This window comes from Pleurodeles waltl, chromosome 12 (assembly GCF_031143425.1).
Source record: "Pleurodeles waltl isolate 20211129_DDA chromosome 12, aPleWal1.hap1.20221129, whole genome shotgun sequence".
NCBI lineage: Eukaryota > Metazoa > Chordata > Amphibia > Caudata > Salamandridae > Pleurodeles > Pleurodeles waltl.
In genome coordinates, this window is record NC_090451.1 from 646,394,412 (window position 1) to 646,402,862 (window position 8,451).

Genomic DNA, 8,451 nt, shown 5'->3' on the forward strand with positions numbered 1-8,451 from the left:
ACTTGGTAGGAGGTCCACACTGGAATCTGAGTGTGCCGAGTTGATCTTAGTCTTACTTGGTAGTAGCATCTAACCTGGGAGGGCACTAGGTTCCCAAGCAGGTAGATTTTCAAGTCGGAAGACAATGAACACCATTACCTGCCAGAACAAAAAACATTTCTCTTTTAGGAGATCCTCATCAATACTCATAAACTGTGAATATTCCCACCTACGTGTGGGGCCCTGGAGCAAATATATATATATATATATATATATATATATATATATATATATATATTTGTGTGTGTTTTCGATGGCAAGTGTAGCTGCAGATACACATGCTGTGCAAATATCGCCATCTAGTGTTGGGCCCAGAGTGTTACAAGTTGTTTTTCTTCAAGAAGCTGTTTTTCGAGTCATGGGATCAAGTGACTCCTCCTCTCTGTGATAGTGCGCATGGGCATCGACTCCTTTGTTAGATTGATTTCTTTCCGCCGTCTAATTCGGACGTGTTCTCTCTCATTCTGGGATTTTCAGTTCGGTAATTCTCTGAACTTTCTGTCCTTTTTCTTACCGTCTGTATAGTTTTAAATGTAGTTTCCCACTGCATTCGAAGTGATCATACCTCCAGGGTTAGTTAAACTCCCTTTTGGGCGCCTGCACCCTTCTCGGGCCTCTTCGGACCTGCTGCGTCATAGGCTCATGGATCGGACTCCATTCTGATTCTGTCCTCTGTGCCACGCCAAGTTTCCATACATCGACCAGCATTTGGGCCCTCATTAGGAACATGGCGGTTTGTCCCGCCGCCAACCATGCCGGCGGTCAACAAAAGACCGGCATCCCGCCAAATAATGACGCATGTTGGCTCACCGCCATTGATGGCGATGAGGCCCGTCATGCGGGCGGTCGTTGGCAGGGGTGGATGCTGGTCCACCCTCACCGCCACATCAATTCCTACACCGCCACGCCTATTATGAAGCAGTTTTGGCCATGGCAGTGGAGAGGCGCAGCGATGGCGGCGGTTCAACATCCAGGGAGCCCGTTCCCTCCTAGAGCTGCGAGACGGATAAGGTAAGGTAAGTGCTGTCCGAGAGGGAAGGGGGGAGGGGTGTGTGAGTGTGTGGGTGCATAGGGGTGTGCGTGGGTGTCTGTGGGGGGGGGATTTGTGTCTGCGTGCATGTATGAATGTGTGCATGTCTGTGAATGGGTGAATGGGGATGTGGGGGGTTGGGGTTTGGGGGGACCTGTATGTAGGGGTGGGGGTTGGTGAGGGTCGGGGTGGAGGGACCTGCATGTGGTTTTGTGGGTGGAGGGTTGGGGGGTCGGTTTTTGGGGTTCGGGGGTGGGGGCTGTTCTGGTGATTGGGGGGTGGGTAGGTGTAGTGGGCAGATGGAAAGGGGCCAGGCATGTCAGATACAGGTGACAGGAATGATTATTCCTGTCATCCGTATGCATTGTGCCAGGGAATCCCTGGTGGAATAGGGAACGTAATCCCACCGCCTGTCCTGCCTCCACCGCCAGGCCGAATGTGCTTACAGTTGACCCAGCGGTGGAGTGTGGCCTGGCGGTGGGCGGTAGTGAACTGGCTGTTTTGCAGCCAGTTCACTACTATATTCAGGATATGGTGGTCTGGGCCGCCATGCCGTTGGGGGTAATGACCGTGGGCGTGGCGGTCCAGACCGCCATGTTCATAAAGACCACCTTGGTGTGTAATATCTGCTTTTCTCCAGGCCATCGGGAAGAAAGCTGTGAGGCGTGTCGGTCTTTTCAGTCAAGATGGCTTCGAAATTCACAGAGTCCACCACCTACATCCTTGGCGAAGAACAGGCACAAATGGCAGTCTCGATTCCAGATACGGACTCCGAGCGAGATTCAGACGAGGACAGCCAGGCAATATCTCCGGCACAGTACGTGAGTACACTAGCCCCAACCCCAGGAAGTAAAACATCACGCAAGGCCTTGGGTGCACCACTGCTTCTTAGCTATGATTCCACCCGAAACCCAACAATTGTCGACCAACCCTCTGGTTCGGCGCCGAAAAAGGCTAAAACACTCACCCCACAGGCTACCACACCTGTTTCAGTGTTGGGGTCGAGTCGAAAGATGCAGACTTCCACCTCTGAACCGAATCGGCACCCTGCTACATCGGAGCCGAAACAAGCTCGCTCCGATTCTGAACTGAAACATCGGAGTCCATCTTCGGAGCCAAAAACATCTTCCTATACAGAGGAAACTGGACGTTCGACTTGAATGAAGCATGTTGCCAGGGAAATTAGCAGATTATTCCTTTAAAAGCATAAAACATGCTCTAGAACAACACGGCGATGAGTCAGACATTCAACCCATTCTGGAGGTTATGGACAGTAAACAGAGGAGAATTCAAATCCAGAAAGAAACAAGAAAAATTATTGCTTCTCTGCCTTCCCTTACCAAAAAGAAGTTAGCATTCCAGGAAACTCTGGATAATGCCTTGTCACTGGTGAAAATCTACAAACACAAGGAAAAGCCAAAAACTGTTGAGCTTTCTCCACCACATTCGCCTCAACTTTCCTTTTCTCCACAACCTCTTACTCCACCACCACCACCTTCACCCACACGCTCTCATACTTCCTCGCAGGATGTAGATAGAGGTGATACTAGTTATACCATAGATCTGTAGGATATGTGTGACTCAGATCCAATCCCACCTGCAACGTACAATCAGGTTATCTCCAGGGCAGGTGCATACCATGGGGTGCAAATGCATGTTGAACCATTGGAGGAGGATTTCCATTTCAACATCCTATCCTCAACTCACAAGCAGTACCAGTGTTTACCAATGCTCCCTGATAAAAAATATAAGCCTGCACCAACAGACCCAATTTATAATTTTGCAGCAGTTACCACCAGACTCCATTGCAATCAGTGCAGCCAGGAGGCGTGCAAACAGCCAGTCCTCTGGAGATACTCCTCCCCCTCACAAGAAGAGTCGTAAATTTGATGCAGCAGGTAAAATGGTAGCAACACAAGCAGCCAAACAATGGTGTATTGCTAATTCCCAAGCCCTTTTAGCTAGGTATGACAGGGCACATTGGGATGAGATGCAAGAATTATTGGAATATCTCCCCAAAGAACATTTAAAAAAAAGAGCGCATCAAATAGTGGAGGAAGGGCAAGCTATCACAAACAATCAAATTAGGTCTGCTTTAGGTGCAGGTGATACTGCAGCTAGAGGAAAAAACACCAGCATTACCATCAGGCAACATGCTTGGTTACAGTCATCAGGTTTTAAACCTGAGATACAGCAGGTGGTCCTTAATATGCTGTTCAATAAACAGCAGCTTTTTGGACCAGAAGTGGACACAACTATTGATAAACTCAAAAAAGACTCAGAAACAGCAAAGGCCATGGGAGCCCTGTATACTACACCATTTCGGGGCTCCTTTTGTAAACCTCAATTCAGAAAAGGATTTAAATCCCAAGCTACAGAGGCTTCCACATCCCACTCAAAACAGGGAGAACAGTATTACACAAGGGGGTCTTTCAGGACTTCTTACAGAGGACAAAATGTCAGGTCCAGAGGTCAATCACCTGCCTCAAAGGGTGCTTCTACCTCCTCAAAACAATGACTGCCCATCCATTCCACAGCAATATACATCTCCTGTGGGAAGAAGGCTGCAACATTTCCATTCTCACTGGCAACAAATTACAACAGATCAGTGGGCACTTTCAATTATCCGCAGTGCTTATTGCCTAGAACCCATCTCTTCTCCATCAAACTTTACACCCCGTTTTCACAGCCTGTCTCTTGAACACACTACTCTGCTGAAACAAGAGGTACAGGGGGTCATTACGACCTTGGCGGATGGCGGTAATTTGGGGAAGGTACTGCCAACAGGCTGACGGTACCTTTTCCCAAATTATGACATAGGTGGTTTGGCTCAAGCCAAACCGCCAATGTACCACTCGGTCCGCTAGGGCGGTAACAGCCTCTGGGCTGGAGACTTCGGTCTCCAGCCAGGCGGCCGTCACCATCCCACCCTCGGGATTATGACCCCGCCTACCGCCATGGTTTTCGTGGCAAATCTACCACCCCGAAAACCATGGCGGTAGGCACTATCAGTGCCAGGGATTTCCTTCCCTGGCACTGATAGGGATCTCCCCCGCCCCCCTCCCAGGGTCCCCCCCACCCTCCCGACATCCACACACGCACATATACACACATGCATACCCACATCCACCCACGCACGCACACATACATACCCACATCCGCAACACACACTAACATACATTGTAGCACACAAGCATTCACAATACACAACATACACGTACACTTACATTAATTCACACACGCACTCCATGCAACTCACACCCGCATGCACGCATACAAAAACAGACACACAACACCCCCACACACACACACAACACCCCCACCCCCCTTCCTGTCAGAGAACCCGTCTTACCTGCTTGCAGGGGGTCCTCCGGCAGGAGACGGGATGCGGCGCTGCTGCCAGCAGCAGCGTCCGCCAGCAAAACACAGCCAGGCCGTATCATGGCTCATATGGTAGGCAGCATTTTGCTGGCGTGGCGCTGCTGCTGGCAGCAGCGCCACCTTACCGCCATCTGCTACCATGACCCTCAACGGAATACCGCCAGCCTTCTGGGAGTATTCCGTCTACAGTCATAATGCGGTTGGCGGCTGGTAGCCACGGCGACGGTATGTTGGCGGCTGTCGCTGTGGCGGTAGGCGGCATTTACCACCAATGTCATAATGAGGCCTAAAATCGCTACTTCTAAAAGAGGCAATAGAAATCGTTCATATCACTCAGCAAGGAGCAGGAGTATATTCTCTATACTTCCTCATATCAAAAAAGGATGGTACACTCAGACCCATTCTCGATCTCAGGCCTCTAAATCAATATATCCTGTCAGAGCATTTTCACATGGTCACTCTACAGGATGCCATTCCCTTGTTACAAAAACAAGATTACATGACAGCATTAGACCTAAAGGACGCTTCCTTCCACATTCCTACACACCCAGCTCACCGCAAGTACTTAAGGTTTGTAATAGCAGGCAAGCACCAACGGTTCAAAGTACTACCTTTTGGGGTAACAACAGCACCAAGAGAATTCACAAAATGTCTACCTGTAGTCGCAGCATATCTCAGGAGGTAACACATACATGTCTTCCCTTATCTAGACGACTGGTTAATAAAAGCCAGCACCATTCTAAACTGTCAACAGCACACACAGTACACAATACAAACCCTACACAAATTAGGGTTCACAATCAATTACCAGAAATCTCACCTTCAGCTACCACAAATTCAACCTTATCTAGGAGCAATTCTGAACACTCAGCCAGCATTAGTACCCAAAACCACAACGAATACAAGCGTTTCGCACTCTCATTTCCCAGTTGCAGGGCAATCAAACTTACACAGTAAGGTTTGTCATGAGGCTATTGGGAATGATGGCATCATGCATAGCAATAGTGCCAAATGCACATCTAAACATAAGACCTCTGCAACAGTGTATCTCGCAACAATGGTCTCAGCACAGCGTCAACTACAGGATCTAGTGCTGTTGGACCTCCAAACTTACAAATCTCTGCAATGGTGGAATCACACCAACTTATCAAAAGGGTGGCCATTTCAGGACCCTGTGCCACAGACCATAACCACTTCAGATGCATCCATGACAGGTTGGGGAGCCCATCTCAACAATCTTACGCTATAGGGGAGAATGGGTCTCAATCCAGCAAACTTACCACATAAATCTCTTGGAATTGCTGGCAGTGTTTTTAGCCATCAAAGCATTCCAACCACAGATCATACATAAAACAGTCTTAATAAGCACAGACAACATGACAACAATGTATTATCTGCAAAAACGTGGGGGGGGGGGGTGGTGGCACTCAACGCAATTGTCCCTTCTAGCACAAACAATTTGGAAATGGGCAATTCACAATCACATTCACCTGCTAGCAGAATACATCCCAGCGATACACAAGCAGCTAGCAGACCTCTTAAGCAGAACGCAGCAATAAATACACGTATGGGAGATTCACCCACAGGTAATTCAAAATTACTTTCTGATGTGGGGAGCACCAAACACAGACCTTTTCACAAGCGAAAACACAAAATGGCAAAACTTTGCATCCAGATTCCCACACCGTCAATCCAAGGGCAATGCTCTATGCATCAATTGGTCAGGAATATTTGCTAATGCTTTTCCCCTTCTCCTGTTAATTCCATTTATGGTCAATAAGATGTGTTAGACCTGACAGCCTTCGGGTGGTCACCCCTAACATTTTGCCTGCCTCCCTCCACTTTTTGGACACTGATTTTGCTGGTTTTAGGACTCTGCACATGTTACCATGCTAACCAGTGCTAAAGTGCATATGCTCTCTCCCTTAAAACATGGGGACATTGGCTCATACCCAATTGGCTTATTTAATTTACTTATAAGTCCCTAGTGCACTATGTGCGCACAGGGCCGGGAGATTAAATGCTGCTAGTGGGCCTGCAGCACTGATTGTGCCACCCACATAAGTAGCCCCCTAGACATGTCTCAGGCCTACCATTGCAAGGCCTGTGTGTGCAGTTTCACTGCCAATTTGACTTGGGATATAAAAGTACTTGCCAAGCCTTAAACCTCCCTTTTTCTACATATAAGCCACCGCTAAGGTAGGCCCTAGGTAACCCATAGGGCAGGGTGCTATGTAGGGAAAAGGCAGGACATATACCTGTATAGTTTATATATCCTGGTAGTGTAAAACTCCTAAATTTGTTTTAAACTGCTGTGAGGCCTGCTCCTTTCATAGGCTAACATTATGCCTACCCTCATATACTGTTTGAGTGGTAGGTTCTGATCTTAAAGGTCATATTTAGTATGGCCAGAATGGTAATACAAAATCCTGCTGACTGGTGAAGTTGGATTTAATATTACTATTTTAGAAATGCCACTTTTAGAAAGTGAGCTTTTCTCTGCACCTAAATCCTTCTGCGCCTTACAGTCCACATCTCGCTGGGTTAGTTGACAGCCTCCTTGTGAATTCCACTCAGACAACCCCAAACACAGGATGCTCAGTCACACCTCCACACATCTGCATACTGAATGGGTCTTCCTGGGCTGGGAGGGTGGAGGGCCTGACACATGTCAAAGGACAGTGGTCAGCCCTCACACAGTGGACTGCCAAACCCCCTACTGGGACCTTGGCTGACAGGATGGAACTGAAAGGGGACCATGTACACTTCTAAGCCACTCTTTGACATCTCCCCCACTTCAAAGGCACATTTGGGTATTTAAACAGGGCCTCTGACCCTACCAACTCAGACACTTCTGGACAAGATACCACTGGGGACCAGTGAACTAGAACCTGCAACCTGCCAAGAGAAGCAGCCTGGCTGCCCAAAGGACTCATCTGACTGCTTTGCTGAAAAGGACTGCTGCCTTTATGTTGCTCTGCTGCTGCCCTGCTGCCCTCAGACTCTGCTGAGAAGTGCTGTCCAAGGGCTTGGATTGAGCTTGTGTCCTGTTTTCTGAAGTCTCAGGCCCAAAAAGACTTCATCTCTGCAAATAAATCCTTGTTGTGCTGCGAAATTTTGACGCACAGCCTGCCAGAAACGACACATAGGGGGTCATTCCGACCCCAGTGGGCGGCGGGCGCCGCCTGCCGGGCGGAGACCGCCAAAAGACCGTACCGCGATCAAATGACCGCGGCGGTCATTTTGACTTTCCCGCTGGGCAGGCGGGCGACCGAATGGAGCCGGGGGAGTTGCTGGTGTGCGACGGGTGCAGTGGCACCCGTCGCAATTTTCAGTGTCTGCTTTGCAGACACTGAAAATCTTAATGGGGCCCTGTTAGGGGGCCCCTGCTGTGCCCATGCCAGTGGCATGGGCACTGCAGGGGCCCCCAGGGGCCCCACGACACCCGTTCCCGCCAGCGTTACACCGCCAGGAACAGGCTGGCGGGAAGGGGGTCGGAATCCCCATGGCGGCGCTGCTTGCAGCGCCGCCGTGGAGGATTCCCTGGGGCAGGGGAAAACCGGCGGGAAACCGCCGGTTTCCCTTTTCTGACCGCGGCTTTACTGCCACGGTCAGAATTGCCCCTGAAGCACCGCCAGCCTGTTGGCGGTGCTTCCTCCGTCCCCGGCCCTGGCAGTCTATGACCGCCAGGGTCGGAATGACCCCCATAGTCTGCATTGTGGTGAAAAAATCACTGCACGCCGAACCGGAATGACGCAGCCCGGCTCCTTGAGTGGAGGTCGACGCAGCACCAGTGTTGCGACTGGATCTTCGATGCACGGCCCACTGGTTCGATGCATAGCTGAGCTGGAACGACGCAGCCTGGCTTCTTGTGAGAAGAATCTACGCAGCGCCTGCCGTGCAACAGAAATTTCCTCGCATCGCCCACCGGATCGACGCAGCTCCTGTGACTTCATCCTGCATGCCCAGGATTTCTCTGCATCGTCCCCAGGGCGTCAAAA